We start from the raw sequence: 17,144 nt of genomic DNA, 5'->3' as shown, positions 1-17,144 counted from the left end.
TTTAAATTGCTGTTAGCCCCTCAGCGAGGAAAATACCGGGTGTTATAAGCCCCACAGTTCTATTAAGGTCTGGCTTGGAGTGGCAGACCGATAAGCAGCAGGAGAAGGAGGGAACAGAGGATGGGATTGAGTCATGGTAATCCAGGATGGAGGGTGGAGATTGCGGCCCTTTGGCTCTAGCTATTATGGAAGGAGAAGTGGACTCACTGGCTCTCCTCTCTGCCCCTCCCTCAGAACATAGAGCCCCATTGGGAAATGGGGAGGAAAATGATGAGGTGGCAGAGGCAGAGTGTGGGGGGCAGGACACCGTCCTGTTGTCCCAAACCCGGTGCCGCCTTTGTCGATGGGAACAAACGCACCTGCCCCGGAGAAGCACCTGTCTTCACATGCACCATTCCCATAAGGGGAGAGAGTTCCACAAGTAAGCTGACTGCACCTCACCTTTAAAAGCTTGGTGGGAGGAGGCATGACAGGCTGTCAGGACATCTTTGTTGCTTCTGTCTAATCCTGAAGTCCTGATCCAGTTCTTGAACGCTTGTATCAGTTTCACTGTATCCTGCGCCTGCTGCTGAATCTGTCCTGTTGCTTCCTGGAATAAAGCCTTCTCTCTTACTTACAAGTAAGAGCCTCCATCATATCTTGGGATGGGAGCTAGAACACCAGTGGAAGAAGGCAATTTCGGTCACAAAAACAACATGGGGGGAAAGGGATGAACATCCTTCTCCCATGTCACTCCTCCAATCAAATTTGGACTGCTTTAAAGGAGAAAAACAAAAATAGAGGAGCCAGTCATGACTCTCCCATATTGTTGTAGTTTCTTCCTAAGCAGTGGAGAGCTTCCAAAAAGCATATGGGGCAGTTTGGATCAGTTTAGTATACATACATTTAGGATAAGTGTAAAGAATATGACATTTTGAAGTGGCATACTGTACTGCTGATTGCACACTGTGAGCTGCCTGGAACACTATCTTCTTTGTGGAAAAGCAGCATATGAATCAACATCTAATCCAGGAGTTGGAAACCTTTTTCTGCTTGAGGGCTACATTCAGTCATGGATAAGTTCTGGTGGCCCCAGGGTGAGGTCAGAAGCAAAAGTGGGCAGAGCAACGGATGCGACTCTTACCTTTGTACAGTAGACTACACTCTGTCTATCTGGCTACACTCTTTCCATCCTCCATCCAGGCAAATAAGAGGTATTATCACAGTTCAAGGTCACATTCCAGCCAAGCAATAGCATTCAAAGGGGGTGCAGATCAAGGCCTGCAAGGGAATTGCATGGAGAGAACCCTGCAGGATCCTCCTCCCGCTCAGGAACTGCCGGCCCGGCTGAATGCCAGCTCCATTGGGAGCTGTGTGCCCGAACTGGCTGGGAAGCACCAGCTCAGACAAACAGGCCTCCCAGGAAGTAAGCACTTCCTGTAGGCCACAACGGGTAGTAAAGAAAATTACTTTACTGTGCAGGCCTTTTGGCCTGTGGAGTTTTTGGAGAGATCAGGACCCACGGGAGGGGTCTGAACATGAGAAGGATCTCACATAAGTCCCCCCTGCAGCTCCTGTCCCAAGATGCCCCATTCACGGGGCTTCTGCTGGCTCTCCAACTGCCATCCATTCATCCACCAAGCTGGTACCAGTGTACCCCAGCGGTGCCAGCAGGGTCCTGGCAGCGCCACAGTTCAGCCACAGTGGAGGGCTGCTGCCTGCAGAGCCCGGCAGAGCCAAGAACCTGCCAGCACAGCCCAGGTTTTGTGGCATCCAACTCACCCCAGCCCAATGGAAAGGTGAGTTGGATTGCACCCCTAGTCTACTCTAGCCTAGCCTAATCTAATCTAATCTCACCTTTTTAGCTGGAAAATGACACTTATGTGAATTGCATTATTGTCAGATGCTCTTTTAATAGTTACTGAGGAAGGTGAGATATCAAAACACATCTGGCATTTTTATTATATAGCGTGTATGGATACCATTGTGTAAAGTTTGAAAGACACATACTCATTTTTCACTGCACCACAGGCATGCTATTTTAATGGAGTATGGATGTTACTTTTTGTAGTTTTAAAAACACACATCTGTTTTCTGGGGATTATGAACATGATCATCTGAAGTCTTTAAGATAAATGTGTGACTATCATGCATTGGCTTGAAGTGGTATGTTGGGGTGCAATATTTGTATATACAGTCAAGGCCACTTTTTGAGAGTTGCTTTAGGTTAGATATCATTTGTGTTGCTTGTGAAAAATGAATTCACCCTATCAGATATGCCACAGAAATGCAGCTCTTACACATTTACACTCGGGAGTCTATAATGTCACCTTTATAGAGAATATGTCTGGCATTTGCAGTTACAAAATGCAGAGTCTCCAAGCTGAGCTGGAAGGGATATAACAATGAAGCTAATGGGGTGTAGCAAAATAAAATATTGGCTATTAAAGAAGGCTGGGAAGAGAAGGAAGAGCTATAGATGACAGACCGAATGGGATCTTGACATCAAGATGGGAAGGCAAGGAAGAAAATAGTAAAGTAAGTGTTGAGTTCGAAAATCAGTCAGTGATGCTATCAGGGCAAGACTTTGTGGCAGAAATCCAGGGCTCCATTCAGCAAAATAAGGAGGAAGATTACTAAACGCAACAAGGCATTATTATAGTATGAAGTCAGTCAATTATCTTTACCATCTAAAAAGCCCCACCTTTCTTGCCAAAGAAAGGAGAAAGAGAAGCACCCTCCCTCACCAAAAAAACACAAGGAAGCAATAAAACCTCATTTTATAGATGTGCACTAAAAACAAAGTACATACAGGTTAGAGATGGGGGGGATTTGATTCAGGTTGCATTTAAAGCCAACTCTATCAAATTCATACTTTCTGAAACGATATGAGAACCAAAACACAGCCATCCTTTGACATTCACACTTACCTGAATTTTGCGATGAAGTTCCCCAACCAATCAGTGTTTACAAAAACGCATAGATACGGGGAAAGTGTACATTAAAATGAATATATTAGTAAAAACAACATACAAAAATGCATTATGTTAGGAGAAATTGCTTGCAAAAATGTATACACTGGTCAAAACAGCATACAAATATGTGTATTAGGAGAAATTTGCACCAAAACATTGACAAATTTTCCAGAGAATTTAAGATTGAAAAATGAGGACCTGAGAGAAACAAAATTGACTGACTTTCCATACCTATAGGCCAAGTAGAGTTCTCTGGTTACGCCTAAAAAGTTCCATCCATTCTTTCACAGTTGTTCCAGTTGTTTGCTAAAATCTGTTAGGTCTCAAATGGTCTCAATATTTGGGAGGAATTCTAAGATTATATAGGACGTTTGAGACAAAGGGCTTTGGCATTGTGTCTGCGTGGACTTCAGTAAACATGAGCTTTTCCAGATCTGTTTCTTTCCCCGCTTCCTTTTAATCCGTCATGCATTTTGATTCAGACATTATGATTTGCTAATAATACCTAGAGGAAAAATGTGAAAATGTCTCAATAACCCAAGAAAAATCTAATAACAGTAGCGTGGGTGGTTGATTAATGCTTAATGTTTACTCCAAACTATTCCAGTAAAAAGTCAGTTTATATAAATCCTTATTTTTGCATATTTTATTGTGATTTTTTTATTATCACATAATATATATTGTCATCTGCAGGCTCTCAGAAAAATAATCTTCCAGCCTTGCATTTATAACTGAGATTATGGTCTTGCTGATTTGTGTTGGAGCTAGAAGCTCATGTGTGCTTTTTAACTGTGGCAAAGAAAAGTGACTCCTTCTCTGGCTTCATGGGAGGTATTTTCTCAGCTTTCAACTAATACAAAAGGGTTCAAGAAGAACAATGCTTCCTTGTCTGCTGGCAGCAGATGCAGAGAATAACAGGGAGCATTGCAGAGAGCTTAGAGTGTATACGATTCTTCTTCAGGTGTGTGGATGTGTACGCTGAGAGGGAGGCAAATAAAACCTAAGGCAAGCAGGGGGAGATTTTAAAAAAGAAAGAGAACATATGAAGACAGTCATAGTGAAACATACGCATCCACTCTGAGCAATGTAAGCTCAAGAAGCACTTCTAGCTATCAGTCTGCAAAATTACAGCCAGCTGTGGATAATATTTTACAACACTGCCCTATATCTGTCTATTCAAAAGTAGTAGTTACTCCTAGAAAATTGGATACAGGATTGCAGCCTTACAGCACTTCAGTGGTGGCTGGTGCCCATTGGAACTGGTGGGGCGAAAGGCCGGGAGCCCAAAAATAGGTACAACCAGAGCCAATGACAGGTGGAATGAACTCATTCTAGTTTTGGCCCCTGTCTTCCTTGCTGAGTTCTACAAGAGCAACACTGAGATGAGGGAGAGGAATTGCCTGACAGGCAATTCCATCACTGGATTGGATGTAAACAAGAAGGCAGGCAGGCAGAGGGCTGACTGAGGTTAGTGGGGCAGTGCTGCACTTGCTCTAATGGACCATCCTCCACTGGAGCACTTACTTGGATCCTAGGAGCAGAGACCACATTGCAGTCTTAGGGCATGCTCTTTACATGCAGAAGGCCCCAGGTTCTTGGCAGCTCCAGTTAAAAGGATCAGGTGATGGGGAAAAAACTAGAGAGCCAGTTAGAGTAGACAGTACTGACCTAGATGGACCAATGACCTGACCTGGAATAAGGCAGCTTCCTGCATTCTTATAGACAGATGAATGACGTATCACAGCACATAACACATTGATTTGCAGAAAAATCATGGTTTTGCCAATTTAATCCCCAGAACAATATAAACTCAACACTAGGGATGGAAAAATCTGTTGATTTTGGTTCTCTCAGTTTCTCACTTTTCTAATGTTAAATTCAGTCCTCTACTTTTCTGCAGAAATCTGTGATATTTTTTTTAAATCCTCATGAAAATTTCCACCATTTTAGTATGAATTTCTCTAAATAAACAAATTTCTGCAGACAGTTTTGACAAAGATACACATTTTTGCAAGCAATTTTTCATCATATCATGCCTTTTTGCATGTTATTTTCACTAGTATATTCATTTTTATGCACATTTTCCCCTAATATATGTATTTTTGTAAATATTGCTTAGTTGGCAAACTGCATCCCAAAATTCTAATAAATGCAAATTTTGAAGGATGGCCGTGTTTCGGTTCTCATATTGTTTTGGAAATTGCAAATTTGATCAATTCTGCTTGAAATGCAAACTGAATCGAAATTCTCGCCCATCCCTACTCGACACACACACACAAGCCGCCTTCAAAGATCGCTCAAGTGATTAAAGGGAAGCTGGCCCCCATTGTTGCCCCCATTCTCCTTGCAGTGTTTTGAGATCTCTCGGTTGCTCCTGTCAAATATAGAGGAGATTGGGCAGGGTTTCGGGATACTTTGAATGTATCCTTTGTGTTTAAATTATTTTACTGGGTATTGTATAATGTATTCTGTCATTTGAATTGTAATACACATTATAATGTGATGGGGGAAGTATTCTGCCTGGCAAAGGGAAAGTTGGCTTATCTCTCACTGAAGGACCTTAGCTGACAGCTGAGGAGTGGTTGGAGACACAACGCTCCCTATGCAAAGCAAGATGGAAGATATACATATTCTGGTTTGTGGTTGCAGGTATAGAATTCTTAGACAGACAGTATGATTAGCTGGGTCTAGACTAGGGAGGCCAGAAGAAGTGAATATATATGCTGGGTCCTTGTCAGTCAGGATCAGTCTGGTGCTTGGTGTTCATGGTGGACAGCCAGAAGAAGAGGACAGCAAAGAAAGGATTGAGAAAGAAGACCTGTGAAAAAGGCAGAGTGGCTCGGTGACTAAAGACTTGCTGGGTAGCTGAATCACTTTGCTTATGCTGAAAAGATAAGGGGAGAACCTGTCTACAGCACTAAGAGAGAAGAACTGAGAGGCAGTTTTGGAATGCTAGGCTTTGGTGTGCCTGGTACGAGAGCTAAAGGAAGGTTCCAGGGCAAGACAGCAAAAACAGTCCTGTACTTCAGTAGGTGTTGACACAGAGCCTTCAACAAAAGTCCTCAGTCCTTGTGGCGGTGAGGTTTAACCAGAGTGAAGTAAATACAACAGCAATCTGACAAAAGAGTCTTTCTTGGTGTAGGATTGTAATAGTAGCTGATGGTATTAAAGTGACAGTAACAAATTAGCAAAGTGTATACGCGTTTAGGGAGACAGAACTATATTAAAGTAACTGCATAAGCTTGTGCCCGACATTACCTTGCAATAAATATACATTACTATCTTTGCTAAATATAGGAACTATAACTGACTAGCTTGGTACCACAGCTATATCCCACAATTACCAGGGTTGTTGGTACGTTAAGGGTTCAAAAGGTAAAAGTGATATTAAATGGTGGAGGTGGCATGGGTTTAGTAAAACCATTGGAGAGGAAGTTGGGTATTGTTACTGGAATACGTAAAGAAATACCTCCCTTCCCTCCACAGGTTCTCAGGGGGCTACTGGCAGCATTTGGATCCTGTCACACTCCAGATGACACCAGGAGGCTGATGGGGCCCAGTTTCAGAACTGGACTCTGGGGGAGGGGAAGTTATTTTCTGATTGGGGTATCTCATGTTGTCAAGCCCAGTTCTGAACTGAGCAAAAAAGGAATTTGCCCATCGCTATCGCATCCCATTACTCTAAAACAGGGACCACTATTACAACATCTGCCATTAGCACTGCTACACAGATGCAATTCCGAACCATGGACAGCATAGCTGTGTTGTGCAACAGGGGACTGTGTAGTTTTGTCAGGTGAGACTATTAGCCATACTCTTGTAGGCTGCATCGTATGTGCTGTTGTCTGGCTCAGGAGTTGTGAACAGCAAGATATCCCTTCACTCCCAGTAATTGTAAGGGCTGTACATGGCAAATGGGGCAGAAAGCGGTCTCTCAAACATCCCCTTCCAAGTCCATGATGTGGTTTTATTGGTACTGCCAGAGAAGATAAAGTCCATATGTGGTATAAGATTGGGCTGTTAGATAGCTCAAGTTACTGAGGCTTTGCAAATGGGAGAAATATGTAAGTCTGCCTGCAGACATTATTTTATGCCACCCTCTGGTTTTCTTTCTTCTTCTCCATCCACAAGTGGTCTGCTTTAATCACAAATTCATCAAGGAACAATTCTGGAGAATGAAACAGTAATGAGTTTTAAAGCACGCAAGAAAATTGCGCAATATTCCAAAGTATTTACTGGAAAATACCTGTGAGATTTTGTCCTGCTTTGATGTCTGGCAACATTTAATCTCATCTCCATCCCTGTTGAAATATTTTCCCCAGTATTGTTTTCACTCAACAGGCTCTTTCTTAATTTCCTTTGCATTTCCTTCTCATTGCAAGACTATTAAAAAAAATAGAAAAGATGGGTCACAGAGGAAAATTCTCATATCAAGAACAGACCTGCTAAATGACATCTAATTTCTCTTATTTTAACAGAAATAAGGATCTACAGAGCACCACTGAGATTTATTTTCATGATTGCTTTGTCTCCTTAAAAGATATCTTCCTTCTCTGCTGCCACTGTATCAGTTGAATTGCATCTAGCTGAGCTCTTATGGATTGTTGTAAGGTGTCTGTTGAAGCCCAAGATAAGGCAAACCATCTGTTGCTTTCTGTGATACCTTTGCTAGATTCTTTGTTGATATGCAGCACAATCCTGTGCATGTCTACTTAGAAGTAAGTCCAATTAAAGTTCATTGGGAGTTACTTTCAGGTAGGTGTGTATAGGACTAGAGCCAAACGCTATGTATACAATATCAACTTAAAGTACCCTCCCCAAGAATCCTGGGAACTGTAGTTTACTCTTCACAGAACTACAATTCCCAAGACCCTTAACAAGCTATGGCTCCCAGGATTTGGGGAGGGATGTGCTTTAAATGTATAGTGTATATGGAGCCTATATCACTCATAGTCATTCCAGTTTGGACACAGCAGTTGATGAATGTTGAGAGATCTACAGTGGGAATATCAGAATCAACTGGTTACCACAACTGCTCAAAATCATTTCAATCAGGGCTGACAGATCAGGATCTACTGAACATAAGAAGAGTCGGTTCAGGCCAATGGCCCATCTAGTGCAGCATTCTGTTCTCATAGTGGCTAGTCAGCTAGTAGATCCCTGAATGATTTGCATTAGATCAGCAATGATGTTGACTTTCAATATTTAACAATTGCAACTACAAAATGACTCCCCTATCCTAAAGAAGACTGCTTGGGGTAACCAGTAAATGAGCTGGAAGGACTGTGAACTTAGCTCAGCAGCTACTCAGAGACACCATTTTGTTTAATTCTAACTCTAGTTGGATCTTGGGGTTCTAGTAAAGCACAAAGTAGATCTCAGAAGCCTGAAGTCTGACTTCTCCTAATTTGAAAAATGGAAATGGACTGCCTTCAAGCCGATTCCGACTTATGGTGACCCTATGAATAGCGTTTTCATGGTAAGCGGTATTCAGAGGGGGTTTACCATTGCCTTCCTCTGAGGCTGAGAGGCAGTGACTGGCCCAAGGTCACCCAGTGAGCTTCATGGCTGTGTGGGGATTTGAACCCTGGTCTCTGAGGTTGTAGTCCAACAACTTAACCACTACACCACACTGTCTCTCTTCTAATTTAGATCTGCTCTTTCTTCCAAAGATGCAGACAGGATGCTTCAAGGCCACTACATGTAAATTGGATGAATCTTTATCCATTGTAGTTGTTTGCCAGCTAAGCACCCCGTTTTGGCTTTTGGCTAAAAATGTCAATGCTTCTATAAAGTAAAGTAGGTTCTTGTAGTTTTTGAATGAAGCATTAGTTCATTCACTGAGTTTTCAGAAGGATGCTGAGAAATGTGACGACATTGCAGGGGAGAAGATGGATAACCAAAACTGATTTCATGCTTCACCAATCATTGAGCCAATCTACATGGCCTAGTTGTGGGTGTCAGTTCACTCCTAAGACATTTGCGGCCCAGTCAAGGTGCATGGTATACTAGACTGGTCAAGTTTATTTTATTTAATTTAATTTTTCCTTTTTTCACACTTTCTTCCAAGGAGCTCCAGTAGTGTACATGGTTCTCCTTCCAACTGTATTCTTGTAACAACACTGTGAGGTAGGATAGGCTGAGAGAGTGACTGGCTCAAGATCACCCAGTGAACTCCATGGCTAAGTGGAGATTTGAACCCTGGTGTCCCAGGTCTTAGTCCAGTACTCTAGCTGCTACACCACACTGGCTGACAAGTTGTTTTGGCTCCTACGACAGAAAATCCCACAACTACCTCACTAGAAGTAAAAATACAATAATAATTAATCAAATAGCTAACAGTTTGCTATACTTTTATGACACCTAAAATCTTCTGATTGAGGTGGTCACCTAATGGTTGAGTCAGTCTTGGGGAAGGAAAGGAATTCCCATAAAATTTACTACCATATATCCTCTACTCTCCTGTGTCCTAAACTAGGGGTGGGGGAGGCTCTGCATTTGTCATACATTCTCTCTTTCAAAATAGTTGCCTGCCCTCTGATCATTGACATGTTCTCAGGGTGACAGCTCATAATGTGACAGACAGACAGAATGTTGGGAACTGCCATATATTCCTTTTAAAACAATGATTTACAGTATTAACATGCTTAACTAGCAGGCTTTGGCAACATAAAAGTATATCAAATAACACAGCTGTCAACTGCACTTTGACCAGGCAAGGCCAGCTGTTAAGAGCTGACAGCTCACAGCTCTTCAGCATTGCTAGTGCAGTGATTCATATAGTTAGTACTTAATAGTCAACCTTTCCTTTGATAACAAGAATTTTTAAGCATTACTGTAAGGGTGCTTCCAGATTGGTAGCACTTAGCACTACCTAACCTTTGCTCTCCTCAGTATGTTACATGTAGGGCTCTTCCAGGTGACCTGTTTATTGGGTATTCATCCTGATTTGCTTAAAGAAAGCTTATGTGGAGGGAAGACTATGTCTAGTTTTACTGAGCATTCATTTTGATTTGTTTTTGGGGTGATTATATGACAATGAACATTCATCCTCATTTGCTTATAGGGGGTTTATATGTCTTCCTGTTAATCCATCATTTATCCCACACTTTTAAATGCGTTTTCCCATTACTTTTCTAACTGCAAAAAGCCTGTGGGGTTTTTTAAAGTTAATTTGTTGCACATGCCAAAGCTTTAATCCAGTTGAAATTTCCAGTATGTGATTGAATCCCTAGCAAAATAGAGAGTGTGCAGGTGAACATGGAACTGCAATTGCTTTTCCACACTTTGATGAGTATAGTGCTGTTCTCTGTGCATGTATATTCACTATGTTCTGCCCACACTAGTGGATGTCATGTAAATAGCGATGCAGGTAGTGAAGAGATGGTTCTGAGCAGGTTCTTTGTATCCTTTTTTATTTTTAAAAAAATCAATGTGTAAATTGGTGCTAAAGCACTTTTTAAAACTTAGATGCTGTTGTGTAATTACTTTAAATAATTTGTAAAGGTAGGCTAAAATGTGTTAGTGTCAATTAAAAGACTGGCAAAAAAATTACAGGGCTAAAATTACAGCAACTGAAAAGGCAGCATGATTTTTAATGTCAGTTTTAAAAGGTGCACAAAATGCCTTTACATGTAAAAGTTACTGCATGCATATTTCAATAAGATAAGAAATATACACCTGTAGAGGCATTTACCACAAAACTAAAAGGCTGATTAAAAATAATCCTGCATGTGCTAATCTGCCAAGGGGAAGGTGTGACAAAGTAGATGCATGACAATCAGTTCACCTGCCTGATATCTCACTGAAAACCATGTCTCTTATCTCAAGACTGAAGATTAACACTAACAGCACCTACATCTGTGGAAAGCACGCAAATATTCTTTCCAAAAAAGCCAGAATTTCTGTGGTCTGAAAAAGAGGCAGGAAAATATAGAATAAGGATTTGATGGCGATATGTAAATACCCTATAAAAAGTGGATGGCTATTGCAGAGTAAACACCTAGTGTGAAGAATAGACTCCCTTAGCTGAACTATACCGAAATATTGGCTTTTGAGTTGATTTCAAAATCTCTTTTATGGAGCCCAAGGAGTGGAGAATCTTGTTCAGCCTGAGGACTGCATTGTCTCATAGGCAACCATCCAGTGGCCCCATGCCAATGGTGGGTGTGGCCTGAGGCAAATGTGGGGGGGGGAGGGGAAAAGCACCAAACTGAAGGCAAGGAAAGAGAGACAGGCTGTGGTGCTGAGTAGATTTATTGTAAGCTTGACGCGTTTCGGAATTTGTCCTTCTTCAGGAGCTAAAAACATTAAAACAAACTGAAATAATATGGAATGTGGTCTTTAAAAGTATTCTGTCAATTCTTAAAACCATGGTGTTGTCTCTATGACATTGATTTTAGTTTGTTTTAATGTTTTTAGTTCCTGAAGAAGGACAAGTTCTGAAACGCGTTGAGCTTACAATAAATCTACTCAGCACCACAGCCTGTCTCTCTTTCCTGCCCTGATGCAAATGTGGGGAGAGCAAAGGAGGTGACTCTCACCTCCTATACAGTAGGTTCATCCATGCAAAACTCAGAGCCACCCCAACAAACCTCCACCCAGGCTTGGAAAAGACATTATCATAGTCCAATGGACATATCCCAGCCAGGTAAAAGCACTCAGGGAGGGCATGGAGCACTGGGAGTAGGCATAGCCTGGGGGAAGCCCTGAGGTCTGGATAGAGATCTGAGGTCTGAAGGATCACATTTAGCCACCAGGCTTGAGGTTCCCCACCCCAGTTTAGAACCTAGTATAGGGAAACGGAGAGCCACCACTGAGAAGGCTGGTTCTCATGTTGTCAGTAGGGATGGGATCTATTGGCAGGTGTCGGTTCAAAAGCATTCCAACAGGCTGGTATCAATTTGACTTTATTCTTTGTCTGCTAACCGCTGCTTTTACCATTCTGTTTTTCCTTCCCCCAAATACTGATATTAATATCAATATTTTGAAAATAAGTCTTGATAAATGAAAGAAAATAATGATAAAATTATCAGTCTTCATATAGATATTTTAGAGGCTTTTAAAAAAAATAGCCACAGGAAATTGCTACATAAAAGCCCAGTCCGCAATGACAGAGAATAAGCAAATTAACGGAAAATTTGATCCCAAATCTGAATTGGGCAGAATTCTAACACATCTCTATTCTGGTATAAGTTAGACTTTCCATGGCAATAGTCACAAGAACTGTGTTGTACTTTGTTCTTGAAGCAGTCTAGAAAGAATGTTCTTGCCATGCCAAAATCTGCTATATGTGGGGCTGTAGGGTCATTACTACAAGATTTACATCACAAAGCCTGCTACATTGTTATAATATCTGCGTTCTTACTATATTTTAACACTTATGTGTTTTTCTGGTAATTTGAAAAACTATTTTACAGTTGTGCAATGGAGAAATTGTGCTCATACATTTATCTGTATTTCTGTCATTTGGGTTTATGACTTAGTTTTTGTGTTTTTCGGGGGGGCGGTGACACTTAGCTTTTTATGAAATCTTATATAAATAATTTTCAAACCAAAGTTTCCCCATTTTTTAAATTTGCAAACTTGTGGATTGGTGCAACAGTGGAATGGAGAAATAGTAACAGTACAATTCCATAATTGCACAGGGTTGCAAATAAAAAATGGGGGGCATGCTGTTCTTTCAAAATAATAGCAGTTCAGTTTTCCCCTGAAACACTCTTCCAGAATTCAGCTGGGTCCCAATTGCTAATTTCTGATCCAAAATCTGTTTCAAAAGCACAGAACTGGTTGAGATAGATTACCTTCCAAATCACCAATAGGCAAAAAAACTTGCAGTTTAAGAACATACATATAGCCCAGAGATATTTCTGTCAAAATTTAAAAAGCAGGGAAATTGGGCAGCTGTAGTGAATGCACCAGGGGAGCAGGAGACCTGACCTCCTCTCTGAGATATTGGACTGCCCTACAAATGTGTAAAAATGCAAGCACAATTTGGCTTGGTCTTTCCCAGTCCAATTCACTTGCTGTGTAGCTTGGAAGAATTTGGTAACGTGCCTCTGAGCATATGGTGAGTGGTGGCAACACCTGCCATCTCCAAAAATGGAGAATTATATTTTTGTATGTTTGTTAGTGTTCTTCTTACTTTGCTTCTTTCCTGTGTTACTAATGTTTCTACAGAGAATCTAATCTAGAAAATTTTATTGCCCTCATTATTCATCCTATAAATCTGTGTCAAATTGTAGTTTTGTTTTGAAATCATCTTATGGAAAGCATCAGAATGGCATGGGGGGTATTTTCAACTTAACATTGCGGAATGTGAAAAATCCATGCTGGCTATAGTATACAGCCACTCTTGCGGCTGTATAATCCCTGGTTAGATCTCTTTCCATAGCTCCAGTATAGTACTGTATAGCTTAGCAGTGCTTGTTGTGTTAGGATACAAGAGAACAGGTAAACATGATGGAAATTTCTACCCAACTACATTTGATAGCAAGAAACTACAATAGGTCTAAAAAGCACTTACTGTGCCTCCTTATCTTAATAACAGAGCCATTTGAAGGCCTTCATTGCAATCCAACAGGAGATCCAACAGGGGTTGTCAGTCCACTTGAACGGCCATGTCTTTTGGTAAGATGTAAGTGATAAGTGGTCTGCCCAGCCTTGCACATATAGGAGTGCTCTGCAACTATAATGACACAGGTGATCCGTTACTGGTGATGAACAGAGCTACTAATTCCATTTCCTTTTGTGAAGAATGACTTAAATCCAGTTGCTTTGACTTAAATGTGCTTTAGATCAAGTAATTGTGTGCTATGACACTGACCTGAAAGTAAATAGAGAGGTATTGAAAAGAAACTAGTTCACCTGATTTGAAATTTCATATGAAGGCAATCCATGTTGCATGATAGAATTGCATTCTGGGGAAATGTGCAAGTCATTTTCAGGGTCACCTTTGCCTCCTTGTAAGTTTTTTTTTAATGGATACCTTTTAGTAATTCTTCCAAGGCTTAGGCAACCACCAGACAGAAACGTAATTAGCAAGTCATTGTTCTTTTAAAATGTTTTCCCTTAGGTTAAAATCTTGAAATATTTTTAATAACAAGTGTGTATAACTTATTTGACACTAAGCAAAACTGTCATGGTATAATTATATGCCAGTTCACTCTACTATTAAAGAAACACTATGTTTTACTATGGTAAGCCTACAATTAGTGAGTTGATATTCTGCCACATGGGTTCAAAGCAGATCCATTAAGAGTGTAAACCATGTCTTACTATGCACTCTGATCATTTACCCCTCCCAAACTTTCCACAAACTCTGTGCCAAGGAAAGGCAGATTCTGCTGACATATTAATATATGAAAACGTGTGTACTGCTATTCAATTGTCATTGTTTATTTCATGCTAACTCTCATTTACTCTTGTTACTATACTTCTTTTGGAGAAGGAAAAGCTCTGTTACTTCTTTTCTTCTTCAGTGCTGCACTGAAGACATGTGTTCAGTGATATTTTCACAAATCAAGGGCCCCCACTGTGGACGGAAGTAGACAGGATGGCACCAAAAATGTCAACCCTGTGTCCAGTTCTTCCCCATCTTCCTGTAATGGGGAGCATTGATCTTTCAGTGGCAATGGGGTATGATAGGTTAATGCAGGTGTAGCCAATGTGGGGCCCTCTGGATGTTGTGAATTACACTCCCATCAGTCCTAGCCAGCATGGCCAGTGATCAGGGATGATGGGAGCTGTAGTCCAAAATATCTGGAGGGCACCATGTTTGTTCCTTCTGACAATGGAATCTCCAGGTTTGGAGGAAGGGCACCACTGAATACCAGTTGCTGGAGAAAGAACTACAGGAGGGGAAGTAGCCTTCATGCACTACTTATGGTTTTGTGGAAGCATCTGGCAGGCTACGATATGAAACAAAATGCTGAACTAAATGGACCTTTGGTCTGATCCTGCAGAGCTTTGCTTATGTTTTTTTTTTGTAATGGTGAATTACCTTAGTTGTGTATTTGCCCCATGGACTTGCCTCCTGGTCCATATCATTGGGAAAGGGGGACTGACATGGGCAAGTGCCTAAATGTTGTAGGGAAATGGAGAAAAATTGTCACAGGGCTGCCATTTCAAGCAGCAGCCTTGCCAAGCCTCACATATGGTTCTGCCTAAAGGTTATAATAAGAATTAATTTTGTTCTTCAGAGATGCTATGCAACTACAGAGACTGGAAGGAGATTGCACAGTTATTCTCAGAACATTCTATTAGAAATGTAATTACATATTTGTACTTAATGATATTTACTTACAATTTCCACATGTTGATTTGTTAGGTGCAGGGAGATTATGGTCTGTAAAAAGAAACTGGGCAGATCAATCTATTTCTGGTTCATGTCAGGTTCACATATGTTCATTCATTAACCCATTCCATCCCATTCTGATTGATCTGCTTTATAACAATTGTACATAAATGAGTATTTATAGACATTTTTCACAAAATGCGTATTTAGATTTTCTCAGTGTATGGATTCTAAACATATTTCATACTAAAATACAACTTTATTTAAATATTTTGGTACAGTTTTGAGCTAAGATCTATATTGCAAAATTCAGAAAAGTGCAAAATTGTGCACCAATCTGGATATTAGTCCAAGAGTTGAAGATGAAGTCAGTTCAATTAAAAATGCAGGCTGAGTGAAATTCTTCTTCAATCCTACCTAAAAGAGGGTAACCTGATGACCAAAAAGGTGTCAAATATTACAATAAAATTTTTGAAAGGTGATTTAGGAACTTAAATCCCTTTCATTTGCAATGAGATTTAAGCATGCAAAGTATAATCCTGAAGCTACTACTTCCTAAGTTGTAACATGGGTAACATTATCTGTGAATGCACAGAAGCTATGGTTAGTAAAGAACGTGAGCCAGAGAGAGAGAAAAATAAACTCTTAGCTTCCCTATTTGGGATTCAGTGTTTTCTTGGCACAGGTGGCCAGGCAAATGACTATTTAAAGGCTTCATATTGTATGTGCAATGAAGGCAATTGGACAAAATACTTCAATATTAGCACTTTAATTCTTCATTCTACTATATCATTAGCAGTAGTGTAGTGGCAGATTCAGAAGTGCAGGGTCCCTTCATGTTAGTCACAGCCATGTCCCCTCCCCACTTTTTTTGTTGTGGGGTTGAAAATGAGATCCTTGTTAATACCTAGGAACCAATAAGCATGAAATGGGAGAGTGTTAGCTACTGAAAAGAGTCTTCTCAGTGTTTGACTCACCTCCTTTCACTCTGGTTGGCTCCAATCAGCAGGAAAGGACAAGGAAGCAAGTTTGAAGACTCTTCTCAGTGGCTAACACACTCCCCTTTCATGCTGATTGGCTCATAGCATGCTGGAGACATTGGGATCTTGCTCCCAAAAAAGTAAAGGGTCTAAGACTCTCTTAGACCCCCACATGGCTACACCCCTGATCATTAGTGCCAAGGACCCTTATATGGCCTTAGGAATCTCACACAAGTGTGCTAAGATCACAATGTATGTGTGCTGCTTTTTTAAAATTACACTTAAATCCCACCTTTTCTCCAAGGAGATCAAGCTGGTGTAAATGATTCTCCCCCTCCCCTTTTTATTCTCACAAACAAGCCTGTGAAGATAGGTGGTTAGGCTGAGAGTGGCCCAAAGTCACTCAGGGAGCTTCATGGTTGAGTAAGGATTTGAACCCTGGTCTCCCAAGTCCTATTCTGATACTCTAGCCACTACATTTTGGTACTGATTTCAATAAAGCCCCATGGATTCTGCATGCGACAGAGTAGTAAAGCACATTTAGCTCTTTGGCTTGAACATTTGCAAGGAAAACCTAATAGCAAACCCCGGTGGAATCTACGGTGAATATGCATGGCTGCATGCCACTAATTCTATTCCCCACTAACGAAAAAGGGCCGTGCACTTAAAATATTTTTTAAATATAAAACATCAAGAGAACCAACAGCTTTGATCTTGGATATAATTGACCCCACATGGGAGAAATATAGTTCATACAGTAATTTGGTAGTTTGTTTTGCTGTAAACAAATGACTAATAGTAACACATGAGTAGCTGTTTGTTCCTTAGAAGCAGAACAACTACAGGCACCTAGAGTCAACCAACTAGGGAGAAAGCAGATAATATATAGTTTACGATGTGATGCTATAGTGCTTG

General features: G+C 40.8%; 1 long non-coding RNA gene across 1 annotated transcript; it reads right to left on the bottom strand.

Annotated features, from left to right (window-relative positions):
* Nucleotides 1-6,634: 6,634 nt before the first annotated feature.
* LOC133364507 (uncharacterized) lies at nucleotides 6,635-13,557 on the bottom strand. The gene is made up of 3 exons (XR_009757962.1): nucleotides 13,480-13,557; nucleotides 7,201-7,337; nucleotides 6,635-7,122 (listed from the first exon to the last, which is right to left on the bottom strand). It is a non-coding gene; the product is annotated as an uncharacterized LOC133364507 (long non-coding RNA).
* Between the last annotated feature and the right edge of the window lie 3,587 nt (nucleotides 13,558-17,144).

Source organism: Rhineura floridana, chromosome 9 (genome assembly GCF_030035675.1).
Source record: "Rhineura floridana isolate rRhiFlo1 chromosome 9, rRhiFlo1.hap2, whole genome shotgun sequence".
Classification (NCBI taxonomy): Eukaryota; Metazoa; Chordata; class Lepidosauria; order Squamata; family Rhineuridae; genus Rhineura; species Rhineura floridana.
The sequence above is the reverse complement of the archived record's forward strand: the minus strand, read 5'-3'. Positions and strand labels throughout refer to the sequence as shown.